General features: G+C 47.6%; 1 protein-coding gene across 4 annotated transcripts in view; it reads right to left on the reverse strand.

Annotated features, from left to right (window-relative positions):
* Nucleotides 1-18,912, reverse strand: part of LOC144175026 (dopamine receptor 1-like) — a 545,209-nt gene extending 526,297 nt beyond the window's left edge. For all 4 annotated transcript variants that reach the window (XM_077704046.1, XM_077704048.1, XM_077704044.1 and 1 more), the window contains exon 1: nt 17,760-18,912. The gene's annotated coding sequence lies outside the window, so the exon portion shown is untranslated. The remainder of the gene's footprint in view (nt 1-17,759) is intronic.
* Nucleotides 18,913-24,703: the final 5,791 nt, after the last annotated feature.

The following is a 24,703-nucleotide window of genomic DNA, read 5'->3' on the forward strand; positions in this document are numbered from 1 at the left end:
GCAAAGTGCGCCTTATGCAGTAATCACCCTGTACGTTTATTGTATCAGTGGACACGTAAATTTTAATTAACTAAAATTTCAATCAGATGCAGAGCGTATAGGAACTAGGCGCAAAATCAGATGTATACCTGTAAAGACGTTCTCAAATGGCGAGTCGTCAACGCAAATTCGTAAATATTCGCTACGGCTCACTTGATAAAGCCTAAAGATAGCATGATTTCTGCCTTCAGCGAGATGTTTCATTTTGCCGGCAGGAAACACTTTCTCTTAGCCAGATCAAAACGAAAGCTTCGGTCTGGCTAAGCTTAGCTTAGCGAAAGCAAAAAAATCCCGCCAAGAGCACTGGCGCTGTACTATGTCTTCTTTAAATGTATACATCTATAGAGATGTTACGCTGAAGTGTAAGAGCCTCCCCCTTTATCCCTACCTTCAACCCTAAAAAATATAACTTACCTCCAAGCGACGAAATATTCTCACACAGCAACTACCATTATAGGCAAGCGAACTCACTGGCGTTGTACAAGGTGTGCTCAAAGTAACTAGTTTCATCTATACGCGCACACCCAAATGCGACAGATTGCATACTCAAAATTTTTTTATTACTTCCAAGAGACGAAATCTTCGTACACAGCTACCGCCATTAGGAAACGTATTTGGAGCGGAGGTTGCGTGCGCGAATACGCATCCGTTCTCCCGTTCTGAAAGATACAAGGCACCACCTTGCTATTAGAATATTCGCATAGATATTGAGCACGCCTCGCGACCAGTATACGGCAAGGGAAAAAAAAACACATCCTGGCAACATCACGTTGATGACAGTTTTTCTGGGTCGAAATCACCCCAATACGACCGCACTCATTTTACGAAGTGCAAGAGCACGTCTGGCACCGCGGACCTTTTCAGTGATGCATCAGATGATGGTGATGATCCCTGCGATGGCGTCGAAATTCCCAAAATTACTCCCAACAAGATCCGAGGTGGTTAGGCGGGAAGTGGAGGGGATACACATAGGACGTTGTCTGTGGAGCGCATGTTTTGTTGCCCTTGAAAAGAGGCGCACTTCCGGGGCACGACCTTTCTCTGCCGTCTGGCGCTCAGGCTGAGCGGCCGTCAGAACAAAGACGGGATGAAGACGTGACGAGTGCTGGACGACATTCGGCTGTGTTGACAGCAGCGCGCGCGTTCCGCTCCGCGGTTCAGTCAGCCACGGCGGACGACAGAACCGCGTCTGCTCTCTGGTCTGGCGCGACGACGGACGTCGTGCAAACGGGTACCCACCTTCTTTTTATTCCCTGCCGCTATACTAAGCTCAGCAAACCCGCGACATTGTTGGCAAAGAAAAAAATGGCCGCGTGTCTGCTCCTTTCGTTGCAAATGTCGACGAAAGACGATAGTCGACTAGCGCCCCTGTCAAGTAAAGGCCTCCCTTCTCTTTCCCACTCGCCTCTCATGCTGTTTCTCTCCCGCCTCGTTCCTCTCAAGATAACACGCTAGAGGATTGCTCAAGTCAATTTAAATTTACCGCGCTCCACTACTTCAAGTCGGGCACCTCGATGCCAGCGCTGCCGTATATGGCGGAGATGCGCGTGAATCGAGGCACCCTACTACAACGTTTATAGAACCACGTTGCCCTACTCCACGAGCGTTCCAAGCGGAACGCGAAACCTATCTAGCGGAACCTTTCGTTGCTGTTGCCGTTTAATTTCTTAAACACCGCCAGGAGCGCGGGCAAAAGCAGGCGACGGTTTTCTGCAGTTGATGTAGTATTTCTCTTGCTATCACAAAAACCAAGCATGCCTGCATTTTTTAAGTAAAGAACACTGCAAATATCACTCACGTATTGATTTTCTACCTTATATTTGCGCAATGTCTTGTTTTTGTTCAGTAATGCTGACAAGTATGAATATTGACACCAGACTCCGATGTTTAGATTTGGCTTGGGTATAAGACTATTTCGCAGTTTCTGTTTCGATTTGGCCGGGTGGCTGAATCGTGTCACAGACAGACACACGGACAGAACAAAATTTCTGCGTGTAAGTAGCCCAACAAAGACTATCGTCTTTAAAAAAAAACTAGAATCTTCTATTCCCTCTCGGGGCGCACATGAGTGACAACTGGCAGTGGAAGACGCTCTTGTTCACCCCGTTCCGGGCAGCGTGGGTCCGACCTTGAGAAGGTTTTTTATACACAAAAAACAGCAATAAAATGTCACACATAATTTTTACGTTGATTAGCAAATCAAGTAAATTTGCTTCAGCTCACTAAAGCTGGTGGTAGGTAATAGAAGTTTCAGTTGTAAAGGAGCCCAAACGTATTGATTGATTTTCGGGGCACTACAATTGTCAATGCCTTGTACTGTAGCGCCATGCACCAATTATTATGCTTCCGGTACGCTCCTTGCGCACTATTACAGCCAACAAAAGCAGTAAAAGTGACCGGGAGTTATTTATGTTTTCAACATTTTCAGCGACATTTCTTTTTTTGTTTTTGTGGGCAGGCTAGCATCCTATTTCCGAACATTGCTCATGTTGTGGCTACTCGTTTATTATTTGCCACTGACAAACGGAGGACACCAACAATCGAAAAGACAACGACAACGCAATCGGACCTGCCAGGTATTGATAAACACGCCCACGAAGGGAAGACGGCACCAACCACAGAGTACCTACTACTCGCTTCTACTGCGGACTCCGCGAAAAAACGGTTATCATATAATTTTGCCGCGGAGTGGCCCAGGTCTACATTCTGGGCGTTGAAATAAGGGCAGCGGCAAACTGACTCTCTTCAAGCGCGAAAAACGGCGACAAAAAGCGGGGCTGTCAAGCCAGTGGTTAACAAAGTGTGGGGCCCGAAAGTGGTTTGCCGGAAGCCTTGGACGGTGCTCTAGTTTTCTCCTTATCAACAACGACGTTTCCGCCCGAAATAGACGGCGCAGGGTTGATAATGACATCCCACGGCACTGGGCCGGAGCGAAAAGAGAAAGAACGTCGTGACTTGTAGACATTTTGGCGGGGCACGCAACAACTCTGTTAGGTTTTAGTCTCTTTCTTACAACCAGAACCAATCCTCACCAGCAAGCTTATTTTATTGCTTTGCTCTTCAGTCATGCCTAATGCAAGGGTGTGTGCCGCGCGGAGGCCAAGGTCACTGCGAATAGAGCTGTATGCAGGGTCTCCGTTACCGGCCCCTCCCTAGCTTTATGTTACTTCTTATATGAGCGAAAAAAATGGTTTCCCCGATAATTTCACTACCCGTGTCCTTGTTTGCCCTACAAAAGCAAGGCGAGGTCTATTCAGAGGCTAACGTTATGCCTCTATTACAGCGTAGACGACAGAGACTAGCAGCACGGAGATTTGTAACATGCCCATTGCGTGCACGCTTACTTCGCAGAAGGCCATGACTCTCAGCACTTGTTTTTCGGCGGCTCTTATTAACTCAGAATACACGTGCCTCGTGTTAAACGAACTTTTGCCAGAAGATCGAAGCCAATTTTGAACTGGACGGATTGAATTTCGCCTGTGATTTTTAGAGGTAAGATTCAGTTGTTTCCGCTGAGAGTGAGCGGATATTTTAATCGGGGCACAATATTACGAATAATGAGAGGTGATGCTTGACTCGTGTGCAAACGTGGCTCTTATCCTCGTGCAACCGCACAAAAAATAGCAACACCGTAAAGACCGCAATTACACTACCGTGGGAATCGGGGTGCTGAAAACGGCAGCATACATAACTTTGCAACGAAGGCAGCCTTTCATGTCGGATTTTGCAATGGCAGGATTGTAGGGAACATAAACGGTGCCACGGTGATTATTACAAGGAAGAGTCAATGGTGTTATAAGCGATCAACCGTTAGTAAAGGGCGCAGTATTGCTAGCTGCTTACAATGCTGTTTTGGCTGATTGAGCTAACCCGATGCTATACTAATCGAAAGGATCGGTGATGGCCACTTAAAGAGACGATTAAGGCAACATGCGTACTTTCTTTATATGAAATAGCAAAGATGTGATAACTAGCGCGACTGCATTCCGGCCCCGAAGGACTCTGTTTTTACCTAAAACGACTGCTTTCACCTAAACCAATCCGAAATATTCAAAAACATTGTAATTGCCAACAGCCAAACAACGGCAGTGGCGGTATTTGGGGAGCACTAAAACAGAGTAACCAGCGTGTTAACTTTCATGCTAATATTCAAGCACGGCTAGCAAATGAAACCAGAGTGGCTAAGGCATTGCGCTGCTTAGCACGAGGACACGGGTTCGATTCCCGGCCGCGGTGGCCGCTTTTCTGATGGAGGCGAAAAGCGAAAACGCCTGCGTGTACGAGATTTCGGCGCACGTTAAAGATTCCCAGGTGGTCAAAATTAATCCGTAGCCCTCCACTACGGCGCGCCTCATCGCCTGCGTTGCGTCGTCGCGTTAAACCCTAGAATCAATCAAACGAAACCAGAGCACGACTACAATCGAACATGATCATGCTTATTGCAGGTAGCTTTTTCGCGCGGTTGCCGTTTGCCCTAACTCGTCCCTGTTGCGTCACAGGAGCAGTGCGAGGAAGTGTACCACTGGTGGTGTACCGAGGAAGTGAATAACCACTGGTTAATCTGTTTTTCATATTATCTTGACAAACTCTTTGTCTTGAAGTCTGCATCAGTGGTTGTCACCATCGTTATTATGACTGCTGAAATATTTGGAGTGAACCCAACTTGTATTTTGATTTTATGGTGTCTTTAATTAAAGCATGGACACTTCGTGCGGGCATATGCGAACGTTAAAAATGTGCAGTGGACAATAAATATGATACGTGAACAACACCGTGCTGCTTCGATCGCCTCTCTCGTCATCGTGCACGTCTCGTATTTCCCGTCTGTGTTCTATACAAGCAGCATTTTGCTTTCAGCATCCCGGGGTTGGATCAACACGATCACTAAACCTTTGGTGGACTTGTCAGCGTGCTATGGGCAACAGTGGTGGCTTTCTCTCTCCCTTTTATTGCATTTCACACTATTGGTGAAGGCATTTTTTCCTCATTTCTTTTACCTTTTTGTGGCTGAAATTTATAGCCCTTTCACAACAACATGCGCAATGTCATATCAGCTAAAGCGGTTAATCTTGAATGGAAACAGCCGACACACAAGTTAACTGACAAAGATATAAAGATAGCTTTAGACCGGGCCCAATTAGGGCGCGATATCATACGTTTAATATTTGCTTCAAGCATGTTCTCTTATCTGGATCGTTTAGATAAGGGGACATACAGCTGTTCGTCACTCATTGACGTAATGCATATCCTATCCCGAGCACTGCGGTTCACTCCAGCAGTGATTAAACATTTAGTTACAAAAGGGATCAAATGAGTATATTGCCTTGATCGCAGTGTTTTCTATCACATAACTTTCAATAATCTCTTGAAATCCGCTGTACGTCTCTCCTCCTTTACAAATATTGGCGCAGTAAACGATCTTTCGGCAGAAAATCCGGTGCATTGGTTATCAGGGTATATTAATTTATGCATACAAAGCAGCTTATCTATTGCCTTATCAGATGTGCAAACGAAATCGTCCGCCTTGTTTTCCATTCTGAAGTAGACGTGTCTAGCTAATGTTTGAAGCTGTAATCTATCAAGTACAAGAACACCAGCTTTAAGCTGTAGAGAAAGAACCGTGTCTCGGTGAGCTGTGGCCTCCTACATTTATTGAGTGTGCGTAAGGCCCGGCCGGCACTGGACAGCGGCGTGCACAAGCGGCCGGTTCTATCTCTTCTATCGTGGCACTGCTGACGCGCCAGTACCATGACCACTGATGATGGTGGTAGGAAACCGCTCATGATGAGGATAGTGGCGCCGCAATCAGGTGATGATGATGCGCCACTACAAAGCCATAATGGTTTGCTACACGCCTCCGCATTTACCTCTCCTGAAATTGACTAGGTATTTAAGTTCTCCAAATTCTTGCCTTTGGTTATGTTCGTCAAACCGCACAACTTGACGCTCATCTTCTGCGAGAAATCTATCGAAGTTCCTTATTATGTATGCTTGGTTGATTGAATACGTACTGTAACGAGACAACGTACTTGATAATGTGTGCCCCAGAGATGAGTTCTCCAGCGGGGTGCTTTTTCACGTTTGCCTTTTTAGTTTTGATAAATAGCTGCCAAACACGCCAAACATCATAACTGAAGGAAAGAGAGAGAGAGACAGAGTTGCTTTATTAAAAGAGAAACCAAAGTCGACTCAGCCGATAACTGCCTCTCGGGTCGAGGGCACCTCAATCAAGACGGAGTTTAGGAGGAGAACACACACAAAAGAGGATAGACAGAAAAAGAGATAGAAAGGGAGAAACCGCGCAGCATGGAGAGCACTGGCAGCATCATAGCCGGTACGCGAGTCCTGTGTCCTTTAAAATGTTTAGGAGCACGGAACGTTTTTTCATGACTTGATGGGTAATATTGGGGGTACAATAAATTTGAAGAAGTGCATGGAGGCAGCCCCAGTTTTGCATACGGCGCACTAAGCGCTGATCGAAGGCAACGTTGACAATCGGGGCACATGCCTGAAACGTTCGGACATGTGTGACAAGCTGACAAGGGGTCCTCAAGGTAGGTGACCTGGACTCCGACACCCACAAATGCGGAATCAGGGGTATACCGCAAGGAGCGGTATTATGTCTGCTACTTTTCCCCGTTGTAATGATGAATCTCGCTAAAAAACTTGGAAGCACCCCAGGCACCAAAGACAGCCTGAATGCCTACGATATCATAATTTGCGTAACCAACAGGTAGGATGTTGCAATACAAAAAAAATTACAATAGGTTGCTGATATCGCAGGCACTTACGCGGAAGCACGCGGACTCTCCTGCACTCTGCAAAAATCCAGACAACTGCTGGTGGAGAAATGCAGTCGTGATCCAGCCAGTTTACATCATGCTGAACGACGTACGCATACAGCCTACTAAGCACATTGAAATCTTCGGCATAGCTTATCGAGGAAAGTGCAAAAAACAGCCGTCTGCTTCACTTCAAAGACTCCTTTCATGCCCAGTTCCAATAGGGAAAATGATATAAATAATACAGCGCGACATGAAAGAAGAAGGCACAATATGACTTGACCAAGCGTTTACCATCTCACGTTTCGCCTTGGTAACCGCCCTCATCCTTCAAGGTGCCGACGAACAAAAACTCAACCCTCCCAATACAAAAGCACAGAAACAAGTTTTGGCTATCTTTTTCACAAAATACGGAAAAGGCGGGTCGTGTCGCGCTAGAAAAATATGGAGTACAGAACCCGATACAAGAAATCGTCGTAACCCACCTCACGGCCAGCGAGTTGGACCGGGCCTCATGAGCACTGGTTGATCCGCCTTGGACTCTCGCAGCCTCCACCGTCTCAGGTAGACGGAATACACCAACGGTGGTTCCAGAAGCTAGGAGAATACTAATCTTCACCGCTTACCGAAATAACATGCACACTCACGACGATCAACCTCTAAGAATCGCTACGGCACAAGTCCTTGAAGGCTAGTAAAGAAAATAAGAGTACGTGTTCCCGCTGTGTGAGTAAACATACAGCGGATTATTCTAGGTATAAAGATTGCAGTAACAGCCGCAGCTCCACCCGTCCTCACTAGCATCGTATTACGCAAGTTTGTGACGCTACAAGCACAAGAAAACGCAAACCCTGTGGAAATCTCCTAAACCCGAGCATCCACCGTCATCATGGACTCTGAAGAGGCGTACAATAATTATGCACTAGGAGGTATTCCCACGATCACATTAAACACATAATCCTCCCACGCCCACCCCGGAGAATTACGACGATCATATCGATCCCTTCCTGCTCCACCTTCTGAGAAAAACCGGCAGTGCACGCCCCCCCCCCCTAACCACCCCCCCCCCTCTAGAACTGCTTAGCCGAGCCCCCCTGTAGTGGGAAGGACCAGATACCTCATTTTCACATACAATGAGACCGCTGAAATATACAGGCTGGCCGCATAAGGATTATTATCATTGTGTGCATCAAACCACAACTCATAATGCCATGGACGCGCACACACACACTATATATACATACAAACAGTAGAAGAAACTTCCCGAGGAGCGAGAAGAAATATTTGATAAAATAGTTGAGTAGGGATTAAAAAAAAAACAGTGGGTTACTGGCGTCTCGACTGGAGGACCAGTCTTCTCCTCCAGTCGAAACGTCAGTAAACCACTGTTTTTGTTTTTAATTGTGAGTCAACCATTTTCTTATACATATATGTATATATATATATATATATATATATATATACATATATCTATACATATATATGTATATATATATATATTTTTTATATATATATATATATATATATATATATATATATATATATATATATATATATATTTATATATATATATATATATATATATATATATATATATATATATATATATATATATATATATATATATATATATATATATATATATATATATTAACTCTGCTGAACTTCCAGTCAGTCATATTGCGCAGCCGTGCAGCCACAGAGCGTCTCTTTTGTTCTCAAAATGACCGCATACCGTCGGTCTAGACGCCTGCCAGAAGGTCAGTAGCTTTCATATTTTAGTGCGGTCTTTGACATTTCAGCTACAGTACTAATGCAGATGTGTCCCTGCCGGGTCGCTTCACAAAAGGTATACGTCCTGTACTCATGCACTCCAACGCATGTCACAGCCCTCAAGTTTCGCAACCGCTGCCGCTGTTTTGAGGCGAGCGGTTACAACTCGGCTTGTAAAAAACAACTTTGACAGCCCGGTGTTGAACTTTTCAGCAGGTATGTCCAAACATATTTTCAAATGTCCCGTGCTCCGGGAGGGACATCGGCACGGTACGTGGAATCGCCTAACCACCCGCAAGCTACTTGAAAACCGGTGGCTGCCACTTGCGGTATTCCAATCGAAAATGACCCTAATGTGGTCAGTGATGTACTTTCGAATCACCGTACATTTCACGACACCCGCTCCAGCCAAGCGTTGGGTTCAACCAGCGAAAAAATTCGGTCAATTTTTATCTTGTTTGTTCCGGGCCGTTGATTTTCATTGCAAGGGAACGGAAAACGCATGCAGTGAAATACAACTCCTTTCTTTCATTCTATGCACTTTGCGATCATCAGCCACCGACCACCTGATTTTCTGCTACCACCAGCAACCCTTGCATATTAGCTGTGGTTGACCACGGTATTCAGAACCGTACCCCCGGTAAAACTGACCGGCCCATGTTACGGCCGTGTTTACGGTGGTGAAAAGACGGTCATGCGCCGTATATTTTATTACGGTGACTCAGAGCATCAATACTCCACCGCACGGTGCAATCATCCGTTGAGCGTACAAGAAGTACGCAGCAGAAATGGTTCCCGTCATTACGCCGCCATGCGCTAAACCTTTTCTCTACCTCCTCCGGTCGTGTTGCCTGGTCAGTGATATTTCTTCCTTCACAGGGAAAGATTTTACATCCCCCTGAAATGCAGCCCTACGTCTTCAAAACCAACAACAACAACAACAACAGCAACAACAACAAACTGTGCACATGTCTGAGAAACTTCACAGTTTCTCAGAAAGAAAAAATTCGTCAAAAAATTCAAGCAAAAAAAAAACAAGAAAAAATTCGTCCTTGTCTAGGATTCGAAACCGGGGCCGCCACTTATCCCAGGGAAAACTGACGCAGGAATGTCGCACAACTGCTGATCTTTGGAAAACAGAACACACTCAAAAGCTCGGAACGCAATTCCCAAGTTTCGCGGTACACGCCAGAAAGAGCTACTGCTCTGCCTCTCCCTGCTCTTGCCCTTCTTGAATCTTGGCGGGAAATTTAAATGCAAATCATTTCTAGCCACCCATATCACGATCCTTCCCTCCGGTATCCTAAAATACGACTTGGATGGGAGATGAGTCCGTGATGCGCCTATTCCCGTACATCCCGCTTCCGTATAAACGGGAAATATTGCCTCGCATTACGGCTCGTTTAAGTCAAGTCGTCGAGCTTTGAATGTTTAAACACAAAATAGTCGTATACATCCATAAAGCGCTCGTTGCTACTTTGCCGTCGCGCAAACAAATATTCACCCTCACCATCCTTTGTACACGCTAGTCCCCCTCGAGCTTCCCTTGCATCGAACATTTTATTTTCTGTCGCAAATATTAGCTGTTAACATATGTATAACAGTCATGAGCGTGTCATAACCAGGCCTTTGATGATGCCATACATGGCAATCAGGAGAAGACCCTAGAGGCCCGGTTTTAAAGTAGTAAGGAAAGGCTCCGAGAACGACGCACCCACGGCATGTGGCTTTGGCATTTTGTTTTCGCGGGAAAATAAGCAAACGGGGCCCTTACCGTGCCGCAAATGCTGTAGCACTTTTTATTATTATTATTATTTTTGCACACAGGACAGAACTGTGCACGTGCCTGGGAATCTGCATTACGGCGTGTAGGAGAAGCACTTCTGTACTTCTGACGTGTCGAGGTGGCTAATATCGGTGAACAAGATAGCGCAGGTGGTAGCGGTCTGTCTAGCAGATGGAAGCGAAGGCAGGTGACCCTGTGGGTGAGTGGCAGATCGCCGTGCTAGCGAATTAAACTTTGTTTTCGCTCCTTTCGCCTCGATTTTAATTTTTCGAACATTATCATAATTTCCATATATCAATCATATTGTCGCGTTTTTCATCATTCATGAGGTTCATAACTAAGAGGAACGTATGCACAAATTCCCCGTGGCCATCACCCACGAACTGGTTTCGCAACTTGATTTTTACTTATTATTCCTTTAATATTTTAACTACTATAATCAGCATGATCTGTCTGGCCTTCACCAGAGAGATTGGCTGTGGCTCAAGGAGCTAAGCACCCGCAGCCCAACTGGGGAGAGGAGGAGCAATCACACTCTTTCCCATTCACAGCCGCTTCAAACGGGGCAAGTAACTGCGCACGCGCAGAGTACAGATTGTCTGCGGCGCGAGGAGCTAAACTCGCACCGTATGTGCGCGGAGCACCGGCAATATGCACGCATTCGCACTCGCTGCCAGAGTATGGTGTAATCTCTCAAAATTCGTTTTAAAGTGGCGCGCTGCAGCCACGCCGACGGCAATGATTGGGTCGTAAAACATTCACAAAATCAGCCGCGCATTGCGGTAGATGAGATGGGGCGACCCAAGCGGCCTTATATCGCACAAGAGGACGAAACGGCGTCGTTCAGCAGTCGAGCGTTCGCCGACAAGCAATGAACGCGGGCGACGACATGCAATGGCGCCTCCAAAATCTGGCCACCTCCTGTGCGTTACGCCATGAGTGCTCAAACTCAACTCCAAATAAAAATAAACGAAGAAAAAGAAAGTGCGACAAACACTGTTTAAATAAGAATGCTGCGGGCGAAATGTAAATTCCCCAATAAGAAGTTTCTGTGTTTTCTAAAAACTTCTTTACACGTAGCATGTACTGTTTGTTGCCACCTTTTTCTTCCCATACTCGACGAGTTCTAGTTTCTTAACGGCGAAGCTGGTAGCAACTCCTTGATTCTGGCGTTTCACAATACTCAGTATAACAGCACGAAGAAAAGAAATAACCGGCACCGGCAGGATTCGAGCCTGTGTCTGGTAGATAAACGGAGTTAGAGTACTTTAAGTCATCGTACCCACCCGGCTACGACCGTGAGTTAGTACAGGGAGTTAAACGGATTACTCACTTGGCTGTGACAGTGGGGAGAGGAATCACGCCACCTGCTCGACACAGAACAGGTGACAGTGTACACGTCGCACCTGAGGCGCCTAGTTTAAGTGTGCGCGTTCTGTTCTTTCGTTTTTCTGCGTGGATTTGCTTCATCTTCGGCGTTACAAGAACAAAGATGGAGTAAAGGTCGTTGCGGAAGCGAAGAGGAAGCAAATAGGCTGCAATCGTGGACTTCAACCGTTGTTCTGGTAGTGAAGGTTGCGTACAGCCAGAGTCATTCATTGAAGGACTCTGGTACAGCTTTGCTACCCTCAAGTCTTACGCGTTAGCTGTATACGCTTCCTTCATTTTTTTTCTCGGTTCAACTTCCGCATCAGGGATATATCAGAAACGCTAGTACTTGTACAGAAGATCAAAACTTTTGATCCCTCATAAACATCTGTCACCGGTTTGTGCGTGTACCGGGTATGTAACTTACTTATCAATCCTTTGGAAATTCCTGCCTCTACCGAATAAAATTGCTTTTCATGTGCCTGCCATTGGTGAAGCGAGAAAGAATTTGAGAACACCTAAGCACTTCTTGGGATTAGGGAATTTGACAGCATTAATGTCCAAGTGAACGCTGCTTAATACTCCTTCGAGTGGGTATCTCTACCGCGGAGGAATAGGGGATAGGTGAATCGGCACGGATCCTCTGACGGCGGTTATAATAGTCACTGACCAATCCTACTGAGTGCGCATGTGAGAATTGTCAGTGGATGTGTTGAAGTCAGAGCTCAGTGGGAATTTCTGTAACGGCCGTAAGCTTCCGACGGCAGCAGTAATCGCCACTGGCCAATCCAATGGAGTGGGTATGCCATTCTGCCTGCATTCAGCCTTAACGTGTGGATTATTAGATGCGACGCTCAGAGCATCTCTTGTCGGCGGCCCTGTCCTTCCTGCGTGCGTCCGTTGTTGTCCGCATGCGTCCGTTGTTGCCCGCAGCCACTCTCCCGCTCTCCTCTCCGATTGCGAACACTCTCTCGCGAGGGGCATTGGATTGGCTTGGATTGGCTTGGCTTGGATTTGGATTGGATTGGATTAAAGTGGATTGTGTTGGATTGTGTTGCGTCATAGCCGCGGCAGACGCACTGGCGCCGGCGCGTGCCCAGGTGAGAGCGTGTGCGGCCCAGCGCGCTCTTACTCCGCCGGTGGGCGGCGCTGCGCGCGGTGCTGCGCATGTGCAGTACTCTCTCTCTCTCTCTCTCTCCGCGGTCTCCTCTCCTTTGGGCGCGCTGCGCATATAACCGCTGTGCCGCTCTCGTGCAGCCTTTCGGTCGACGGTTGCCCTCCGCTTGCGCTTGAACCCCCCTCAGCGTCGCATCCCACCAGGGTTCCCGCGAGGGGAGGTGGGCGTAATTTTTTATTTATTTATTATATTTATTTAAGAATATTGCAGGCCAGTAATTTTGGAACTAGCACGGGGGGCTACATAAGATACATACAATATAATGAAGATCAACAACAACAATAATCAAGAGAACACGAAAACCATAGCAATGTTCAACCATCGAAGTCCACAATGTAAAACTCGAGTTCCTTCATAAAATCAGAAGATTCAAAAATCTTTCGGGTTAAAGAATTATATTCGGACACTGTTCGGGAAAAAAATTGCACTTGTGTGTGTCGGTTGAGCGAAAATTGGCGATAAAGAGTATTCACAGCTATGTCTAGTTGTTCTTGTAGTCAAGGATTTATGCGATTAGGAAGTATTAATTCAATTTTCCCTGCGAGACAGTTGTGAAGAAACTCAAGACGATTGATTTTCCGGCGAGCCTCAAGAGTGGGTGCACTGTACTTCTGCAGCAATAAGGGTGGCGAGCTTTGTGCTGCTGAGCACGAGGTCGCGGGTTCGATTCCCGGCCACGGCGGCTGCTTTTCTGATGGATACGAAAGGCAAAATAACCCATGTGTACGAGGTTTCGGCGCACGTTAAAGATCCCCAGGTAGTCAAAATTAATCCGGAGCCCTCCACTACGGCGCGTCTCATCGCCTGTGTTGCGTCGGCGCGTTGAACGCTACAACCAATCAATAAGAATGGTATATCCACCAAAAATAAATCTTTTTGCCTTTCTTTGAACTCTTTCAAGCTGCATAACATCCTTCTTATATGGGGATCCCACACTTCAGCGGCATACTCTAGTTGTGACCGAACACATGTATTGTAAGTTACCTCAATACAGAGCCTCATTACGTTTCCGGCCCCGTCAGAATCATTATTTCAGGGTAAACTGCAGTACCTGTTGTCGGCGTTTTCTCGCAAAGAACAGCAAATTCATTAGGACTTGCAGCAGTTAGCTAGCGCGATAGGGCGCCCTACCATCGAGAATTAAGAAGAAGAAAAAAAGGCGAGTGGTGCCGTGGTGCGATCTCGACTCGCATACCGGAGGTCATGGGTTCGATTCCCTTCAAGTCCTATTTTTAAAGCGAAAGCTTTTTTAGTGGTAAGCTCTGATTGTAAGCTCTTCAGTGGTAAGCCAACGCCGCCTGTATAATCACTGCCTAACGCGTGAGCGAGAAGTGGCCAAACAGCCACTCTCCTGCTGCTCTCTCCTACCCTTTCCCGCCCCGCAGCCTTCCTGCGTGCTTTCATGTCCGCCAGCCAGCGCCGCTTCTCGGAAACTATGCAAAATAGTTGACAGTTTGTCGAGCGTTCCTCAGGTGGCGCTCCTTCGCCTTCTTTTTTATCGCTATGCCTGTCTGTCCTGGTCTGACGCTCATAAAACCACCTGCGCCACGGCACACGCATAACCACTTTTGGTGCCGCGGGCTGATGCCGGTTGTGCGCGCTTATGTACTGGGATCACGGGCCCCGAAGTTTTCTGAGTGGGGCATCCCCCCTATGTCGTCTCTGCGTTTCGGCCTTGATTTGTCCACTCTGTTCGCACTCCGCATCGGTTCACAGTTTTAAAATTGAAAATGTACTGTAGAAACCTTTTGTTTCCTATAATCTGAAATTTACAAGCTCGTGATATGAAAAGTAATGGTAGAAGTGAGCGCTTGAACAGAAAATGTACACGCAATTTTTTCTTACCTATATCCTCCAGGGAGAAATATATCAGTAAAATACTCGCTGTATCATCCGAAAATATCGTTTCTATGTTTTCTATTTGTCTACGCGACAATTGATATGTTCTTACACTATTTCAGTTGCGCCTACGTCAGTCATACTGCGAAAAATGCAGCAGGTACGAAGCGAGCGACACGTTGAATGAGATCCGCAGTGCGCCCCAGAACTAGCGCCCCGTCACGGCGAAGATGTGAGCGAAACGGCTCTTGAAACCTAACATGCAAACTGACAGACACACGTCTTAGAAGTGGGTGAAGCGTTCGCGACTCGTGAGCAGTGACGTAAGGCGAGTCGTCCGCCGGCGTGCGCCACATTGCGGATGAGTGCCCGAACTAAGCGTCCCTACTGTTCCCATTGGAAAGCGGGTGACGCGTTAGGCAATGTTTATACAGGCGGCGTTGGGTAAGCTCTGGAAAGCTGTGATAAGAACCCTGGACCCATCGCGCATGCGTGAAACCGGGCTTCCATTGTGTTAAAACGGTTGCTTGAAAATCCCGAGAAATGAACGGCTCTAGATCAGACAATACACGCACCAATCACAAAGATAGAGCACAATAGTAGTATACTATTATCTCATAAACCACGGGCCGGTATACATTTCGATAATTCGTAGATTCGCCGCGAAAACTCGTCGCATGGGTTCGTTCTCTGTTTTCGATTTGGGGCTTTGAAGCTTTGACGATACATTGCACGCACATTCAGCGAAGGTGGGGCGCACTTTTAGTTTCGCGCTTCTCCGGACTTTCTTTGGGAAGGGATGGTAATATATATATATATTTTTAATATTCTGCTTAGATGAAATGCTTTCGCGCTGTAGGCACTTTTTATGTGCGGTTTCGCTGCTGTAGAGGCCGGCAGGTGACGTTTCTGAGCAATGGGCCATTAACAAATCCCTCGAGCCCGGAGTCTGCTTACGTCAATTAAATGCGGAAATAGCATGACTTCTCCTTCCCATATTTATCAAAGGCGTCTTTACTGCTAGCGCCTCCCTTTGCGCTGTCCTTTCTTCATCTGCATTGGTTACCGGAACGCAGACCAATTAGAACTGCGTACTCTGGGAAGCTACGAATAACTACTATGATAGCTTCACGCAAGCAGCATGGCACGCACCCTATGCAGCAGCAGAGTACCCCGAGCACATTTTCCTCCTCCCGGAACCCCTCATTTTCGAAGCACCTCGAAAACCGTGGTCAGCGTGGCGTGGTCGTGGAGCAACGGTTAAGGCACTTGTATGTCGCCGCTCGTCCTGGCGTTCTATCTCCGTCACTACGTCTTTTTTTTAGCTAAATGGCGGCGCGCAGGTCTTTATTACCATCCGCCGCTATAAAGAGGCGTTATTTGTTTTCTACTTGGTACGTGGAACATCAGGCTTGCGCATTAGAAACTCGCCTTCGATCCCAGTATTTCACCGTCTCACTCGCATGACAGATTATGGAGCCATGTTTTTTAACAAGGTTTCCCTGCCGAATGAAACGTGTAAGTACATAGGTACTATCGAAAGCAGCGCGCTGCGACAAGCCTGTCCCTTCATGGGGCGCCGGAGACGAAAACTAAGCTGGCGTGTCCTTAACACTTACGTGCGTTTAGTAACCAGCGAAAATCCCGTGCAGTATGTTTGTGCAACATTCCCATGCTCACATTTAGCAGCATAATGATTTAGTTGGCCAGTCATCACACCTGGTTTCGCTAAAACACGACGCGTGCACTGGAACACGTGAGGAACAGACCTGAACTGTAAATGGTTGCGAGAGACCTCGGGGCTAAAGGCAGCTAAACACAAGCAGACTGAGGAGCGAAACGCTGTAGGTGACGTTTTAACGCGAGCAAAAAATTTTTCCCGGTTTTATTTTTTCCGCCCTCATCTTCGATCATCCGTCAAGCTTTTGAGATCACTGTCGTCTCAACCAAAAGGTTACAACGAATTAAGCAAAAGCGTGACGTGCGCGAGCATCTGCGAGTTTATTTAAACCGAAACAAGGATAGAGAACGCAGGTCATGGTAGTCGACAGCGACTTGAACAGTTGTAGGCAGCGCATTTTGCTGCCCTCTGTACCATTTTTTTACGGGTGATTTTTTTCTTAGCTGCGCGGAAGGTTCCTGGTATACTAAGTACTGTGAAGGGGTGTGTGTTTGGGGGGGGGGGGGGGGGGTGAGGGGGTGTCACTGCGCCTTTTGACAGCAATGGTAGCATCACCCATGGCTACATGTTCAAGGTTGGCTGGTTATTTCCCTGCGCAAGTTCCACTAAACGCTTTGTTTAAACTCTCCTAATGCCCGCTACGACGGTTTGCATTCAGGAGAAATATAGCCTTGTTGAAGCGGCGATAAACGTCTTCAAAACTTTTCTGGCGTGATTTTAAACTGGCAACAAGCGAAAAAAAACTATTGCATTCCCCTTTTATCCTCTTGAAGGCAACTGTAAGATATTTTTACGTGTTTGTTGCATGACAGGTTTTGCGACAAAAAAAATGTAAAGAGGCAAAAAGATGAATATATGCATGATTTGCTCCTCAAACTTGACCTAGACCACATATGCACCACGATATCCCAGTATGATAAAAAAACTTTTTTAGCAGATTTGAATTTCGGGCGTCTCGGATTAGTTTTCTCGCGCGCATATAGACACAACTAAACGTTAATAAATTAAACCTTGCTTCAACCTCAACTCTCGTATAAGCAACCACCCCGTGATTGCCAAGGACCAAAAGAAAGAGTGTTGTAGCGTTTGTTTCTAAAGCGTAAAAAATAGTTAACCTTCCCCGGAAGGGACCTTGCGTTTACTTGCAGCGTTTCTTTATATACTGACGAGGCACCTTTCTCGGTCGAGTTCCAAAAATATCCCGCCATTGTCAGCTGCACGCTGCAAGATTAGGAGGTTATACACTTACAGCATTTATTTAAGGTTATAAATACAGCTGTGTAAGATCTGTAAGTTGTCAGGTTAAAGACCCACCTCGCGCTACACGGGTGCCGACGAAGAATCCGTTTGGAGGCCTTTGTCGACGTCTAGGAGGGGCAGATGATCCCGCCGCGAGCACAACACAGAACAAAGAAGCACGAAGTGGTACGGTGTTCACGCTGGGAGCGCAGGCGCCAGCAGGGCGGAACGCTGAACTCGTCGCCGCGACGCCGAGGCAAGCGGTGGGAAGAAGCTCGTTGAAAGTCGCTCGAAGCACATGATCGCCGTCGCACGGGCACCGATGTAGAGGCGAACGGGGTTTCGAACTCACAACAGGAAGCAACAACAGAAGAGGGCGGAGCTCGACGACGAGGTGATAGTTCGGAAACACTGCTCACGTTTTTGTCACTCGCTGTCGACTTGAAACAGCGCACGTTATCGAGGAGGTTCGCACGGCAAATTGTGACGTGAACTTTTTGTTCCCTGGGTTGAAGCAAGTGAAGACACTCCAAATAGCCAAGCGGGGCTGACAAGACGTCGTTGAACTGTTCGGGGAATCACTCGATTCCGCTCCTCAAAAAAAAAAAAAAAAAGTATGATGAAGAAATACCTAGCGAAAATAAAAATACGAACAAAAATACAGCAGGCAGTTGCAAAATAGTAAAATAAATAACTTGCTAAAGTTGTCGCTGGTTCGAGGCGTGACAGTACACGTAGACTTCCGAAAGCGCACAAACTAAAGAGCAGCGATCCGAGCAGCAAGCCAACGATTCAACACAGCTGATTTGACAATGTGCAACGTATAGCCTCGTGCGACGCTGTTTCTTCGCCCCCAAGGGTGAACGAAAATGAAAAAGTCCTTGATGCCAACTCTCAGTTGTGGTTCCGGGTAGCGGAGAAAGTTTCCGTGTAACTTGGGCCGGTTGACTTCAGACCGTTCACAGTTAGGTTCGTGTAACCAAGCGTCGGCGTGTTATCCGTCCACTCAAACGCAACGTTGACGAATTACCCGCCAAGAGAGAGAGGGAGATGGAGTATGTGAGAGAGGAAACAAGTGTCGGAGCTGCGGTTGATTCGTTCCCGAAAGTCGCTCTCCTTTTCCACGCCGCGCCCTGTGTTGTTAGCGGAAGGCGAGGTCGGCGGAGCGCTTGAGGCGCACACACGAGAGGATCTCACGGCGCACCGCGGCTCGGCGAGCACTGATCGCCGACCGTCGGGCGCGCGCCGCGCGCTCGCTCCGAGCGCTACCGTCACGTGGGCTGAAGCTGCCGCGCAGGGGAGAGGAGGCGATGAGGAGGAAGGGACAACGGGCACAATAGCGAAAGTTCACGGGAACGTTCGGAGCGCCGTCACCTCTAACGTCAAAGCAGATAGCTTCCACAATACGGCTCTTTGGTTTTCGTTTGCGCTTTAGGTTGCGAAAGAAACTGACTCTTTAGCCGAAGCAAATTTATGACTCAGTAACTAGGAGATTCCTGTCAATCGCGTGATTCACCCGTGACAACTATAGACAACTTGGGCGATAACTCAGAGGTGAAGGAGTTCGAAATCGCGGAATGCAGGCGGGATCGGGCTTGAGCTCGTTACACTTTCGGCGCTGCGCGTAAACATCACGCCCGGACACGCCCTCGATTTTCTCTCCGTCACGTTGGAAATAATACTTTGGTTGATGGTAATTTCGCTTTCCGTGGCACGTGCGAGCAGCTTGCTTGGAGGGAGCCGTAGCTTCGCTTAGCACGTGTGATCCGCCCTTTTGTTCATGGGGTGCGGTTCATTTGTCTTTGCTATTGGTCCTCCACTTACCTGTCAACTGGGAACTCTCACTGCACCTTTGTTGTTTGTTGCGGCAAGCGTCTCACGAAAAACAACAAAACAACGTATGCCCAAGGTCCCATTTCAACACCTTCGGGGCGTCTGTCTTCACACATTACAAGGACCTTATCTATGTCTTTTTGCAAACCCGCTTTGCGAGACCAAATTTCGGACATCAGATGTGGACATATTACTGGAAGCAGTGTGCCTACCCCGCTCCCCCTAATGTTTTCATTCCGGTGAAGCCGATTTACTCGGTGCCGCTACGGGGCCCCTCCTCGCCACCGCTGACCGGTCTATCACAACAGCTACTTCCCTCGCCACAACCGCCTCCCCTTTCCCAAGTTGCTCTATCGACTGACAACGGCGGTAGAGTTTTTATCACATAACTTAAGAGAACACACAGAAGCGCGAATGGGCGTAAAAATGACCGGAAGCCGCCGCCGCTGCGGCCGCCTCAAATGCCACCTCGCCGAGTAGGTGTGCATTGAAGAACCACTCGCCAAGTTGAGAAGTCGGCGAACGCCCATAATTCTTCTTCAACTTGAAAGGCTTTCGGAGCGACATTTTCACCGGTGTATTTCTCGCCGAAGTATGCGCCCATCAGCGTTACCCATTTATGCGCGCACGGTATGCGGGGAGTGGGGGGAGGTGGAGCGTGCGTGTACGCGCAGCTGGGCTCCATGACGCTACCGATAATGCCCGCTGTGCTAGTTCGAGATTTAAACGTGGAAGACTCATGGCTCAACTCGTCCTGTAAGCTGCCCTCCGTAATCGAGCGGTTTCGGTCTGGGTTGGTGTGCTACACAGAGATGCCTACTAGGAAGGAGGGCAACGGGTAGTCACATGTTTGTCCGCTAGAATAAAGCTCAAGACCTTCCAGCTTTACTCGCTATGGGACGGACGCATGTCATTCGTTTGGAGGAAGAGCGGAAATTGAAGAAGCTTCTGCCCGAACAGAAGCGCGAATACAAAGGAAGCTGCTGCTGCCGCCGGTGCGTCCTCTAGTTTCAGCTCGTGGAGTAGCTGATAATCCCTCCCTGATGAACGGCACCTTGCCCGAGTGGAACGCCGACGGGCGGCAATATTACTTGTTCAGCTTAAGCGGCTTTTAGATCGACATTTTCGATGGTTTCTTTCACTTTAAGCCCGCGCGCATAACCGGTTGCCGGTGTGCACGAATTGGTGAAGGGGGGGGGGGGTGCACGCGAAGCAATAGATTTAATGCTTTTTTTGATAACATTCCTGTTGTGCTGGCAGGAGGGTTAAACGTGGATGTCAGACGGCCCAATGCGACTTTTCCGCTCTCCTCTCAGTGGTCGAGCGGATTGGGTTGGTTTGTTATGCGAACTGTAAGATGCTTACGAAGCTGGAGTAAAACAGATAACTCGTAGTTTGTCAGCTAGAATAAAGCTAGCGTCATTACATGTTTAATTCAGTTAATATTGGCTAGAAAGTATGCTCAATCACAAACAACAAAATAACTTGTTTTGTTTTTGGAACTCCATGGAGGGCGTGCAGCTTCGCAGGTCATCTGTTTTCACAGAGTGGAAGGGCACTATTTTTTGTTTACATGCAAGCTTATGTACCTATGGTGGTGGCGTAAAAAAATTCCAGCAAATGTTTCCTGCAGATACATGCGTCGTCGTGTGTTCCATTATTAGTCGTCGTGTGTTCTATTATACCGTATTTACTCGCGTAATGATCGCAATTTTTTTCCCAAAAAACTTGATGCAAATTTAGGGGTGCGTTCATTACGCGGAGTAAATTTTACGGAAAAAAAAAAAAACTTTTGAGTACAAAAAGGGCAAGCAAGTTGCGGGTCAAAATTTTTACCGTAGGTCTCATGAACATAACACAAATAATAAATAAGAACACAATAAACTTCCTCACACCGCCGCCAGCCGCTTTGCAAAGTGACGCAAAATGCAGTGCTTTCATGAATTGCGGAACGCCGCGGAGCGAGCTTGCTGTATGGTGGCAACAGGGCGACGTATAAGTGGCTGCCGCTGTCACAGTGTGGGAAATCAAAACAGGCATGGGGGCCGACGCAGCAAGCCGAGTGCATTTTTTTCTTTGTCTTGCGAGTAATTATGTGCATTTAGTGAGAGTTTCTTCCTCATCAATATTGAACGCGTGCTTGCCGATATCGCTAATATCGGCAAGTCTGCGGCAATAACCTAGCCATGTCCGCTTTGAAAGGGAAGGAAACAAACGTAAGCACGATCATCACCAGCTTGACTTGGCATACATACCACATACGGCTGCGGCAAATTCAGGGTGCGTTCATTGCGCAGGAAATTAAAAAGATGGAATTTTGACGACAAACTTCAGGCGTGAGATCATTACGCGAGTGCGATCATTATGTGAGTAAACATGGTATATAAAAACGTGTAAGGAGTAAGGTATGGTTCATACCCCGTCTGGTATAAAGACTACTTCACAGGTGGGGTAGGGGGCAGTTGGACGGAACAGCTCGGCGGCAGCAGAACCAGGATGGGAGCAGCAAGGGGCAGACAACCGGACCGACGACCCCTGGCCAGATTGGACTAACCAGCACATGTGGTACCAGGCTTGGTACCAGGACTCGAACTTGCCGTGAGTGTAAGCGAAGCGTTGTAATATTTTTTACACAATCGGTGCAGTGAGTTTTTTCAGTGTCGCGTTGTTTAAATGACCATATGTGTTACGAGCTGCTGTTTCTACTCATGTCATTGTTGTTTTGCCACCCCGGAATAAACCTGTGATTTCTGTTTCTTTCGTGTCGGCGTCACTTCGTCGGGCGGGGTCAGGGTCGCGAACCCTTTACACATGAATTAGGTTCCTTCACTGGCGCCCAACGTGGGGCGCCAGTGCTTACTGAAATGTCCGGAACTAAAAAGTTAATATCGCCCCTGCCCAGGAACATGAATCCCGCATATCACGAGGGCAGACGTAGGACAGGGCCATTGCCCTGTAAATCAGATACGGAGGCAGGCCGGACGTCCTATACACCGACGCCGCAGAACACATCGGAAAGAAAGCTTACACGGCAGCGGCAGCAACGGAAGACGGCGTCCCGCACTCTTGCTGCGCAATACTTCTTTGCGACACGCAAGAAGCTGAGGAGGCTGCCATCGCCCTGGCGCTTACTAAGCCAGGAACGAGGGTGATAGTTAGCGACTCTAAAGTCAGCCATTAAAAGTTACGACCGAGGCAGGATTCCCAACGCTGCCTGGAAAATTCTCGCAAATGCTGAAGTGACAGCCGAACAGGTAACGCTTATTTGGGCTCCAGATCATCTGAGTCTCATCGGGAACGAAAAGCCGCATGCGGCCGCCCGAGGTCTTACTCTCCGGACGATCGTCGAGGATGCCCTAGACCCGTTTCTACAACCATCCCCGAGGGTAGAGGAACTTGGAAATTTTCACAAAATTACCCAACATTACAGACTAGCGCGTAAGGTACTACCCCAGTCTAATATACAGCTTAGGAGGAAAGAACAGGTCTACTGGAGGAAATTACAATCCGGGGTCTTCGCAAACCCTTTATTATACAGCAAATGACACCCCCAAGTATACGACTCCAAATGCAAAAACTGTAACGGCGTCGCGGACCTCGTCCACATGGCGTGGACGTGTCCCTCTCACAACAAACCTCATAGAAATACTGCATCCTGGGTGGTCCTGCTACTCAGCCTGACCTCAAGCACTCAGCGCAAAGTCATCGGTCTCGCCTTAGAAGCCGCCGTGTCCCAAGAGATATCGGACGACTGATGGGGGGTGGGGGGCACGGAGGTTACTCTGTTCTTTTGACTGGTGCAAATAAAGTTTCTTATGTATATATATATGGATAGGAAATTTATATTTAGGTCTTAAGGTGAGACAGGACTGCTTCATCATCCAGACAGCGTTTAGAAAAACCAATGCTTAATTCACTATCCATGCCCTCGAAGCGCTGAAGGTCAAAGGAGTGAGTGAGACTAACAGCAGAGGTTTTATATGAACCATGTACTGCACAGAACGCACCAATTTTAATATTAAAGCGCACTTTATTGCCGCCTAGAAAGTCCGTAAAGAAGTGCCAATTTGTTTATTAGTTATCGCCCAATACCTGACCCGCCGTGCCAACGCATTAGGGGGCCCGCAATAAAGTGACGCTTAGAGGGAGAAGCCTATAAAAAAAATATAGGGTGCATCGGTGTCTCCTTTCGTTTATTAAGTGCAGATCACTTCAAGGGCTCGCCTTGTGATTGTAGCTCGCTGTAACGGCCGATGTCAAACGACTGCCGGAATTAGCCGGTGCCGCGAGATAATGGACTCCAGATGAGTCTGGCGTCCCGTCGTACGGCGTCCCGCAGGGGCTTCGAAAATCAAACGGTTTAAATATTCAAACCGTTCAAAACTCGTGAAACGTTGGTGCTTGTCATACATCTCCCCATTGTTTAGCGCAAAAAAATTACTGCAGGCACATTTGACGCAAAATATCTGTAATTAATAACAGCACCCGTGTTCATTTAGATCGGAATGCTCGTCGGGTTGCTTTTTGCGATAGTAAGCGAAAAAAAAAAAAAGTGGCAGTGCAATGCCGGCCCGTGCGGGAAGAAAAGCAAGCACAAAAAGAATGAAACTCCCGCTGGCGCTGTTTCTGGCAGAGGGCGCGCGAGCACTACAGGCGGGAAATTTGAATTGCTTTGGGTGGTAGCAGTGAGCGGATAACGGCGCTACAGCACATTATGGCGAATCACTTCCTCTGTGCTTCCGTTCGCTTTTATTAATTCGACACCTGATTGGCTGGCTACAAAATGTGCCGCTGACGTCTTGTGAACTTCGCTATTTAAAACCATTTTTTTTTTCTCTCGGCTTTTTAATGACTAATTTAATACCCTGTTATTGTGCACGTGGATAAAAATTCATGGACAGAGACAGCGACGAGTACGTGATTTTTCCTACATAACATTCCGCGCCACACACCATGATGTGTAAAGTTGCAAAGTGCCCATACGCCACCGCACACGAAAACAATGGCACATCGGCGCCAGCACAAGCGGGAGAAAGAGGAGCTTCACACCGCAGGGGTGGCATCTGCTGAAATCGCGTATCCTTCCTATCCTCTCCGCCCTAGTTGCCACTGCGCCCGATTCTAGCTTCGGTCGGGCGCTCGCGTCTGGCCACCGCTGTCTTCGCTTGTGGTTGGCAGCGATGACG

This window comes from Haemaphysalis longicornis, unplaced genomic scaffold (genome assembly GCF_048455015.1).
Source record: "Haemaphysalis longicornis isolate Haplotype H1 unplaced genomic scaffold, Haemaphysalis longicornis Haplotype H1 scaffold_3, whole genome shotgun sequence".
NCBI lineage: Eukaryota > Metazoa > Arthropoda > Arachnida > Ixodida > Ixodidae > Haemaphysalis > Haemaphysalis longicornis.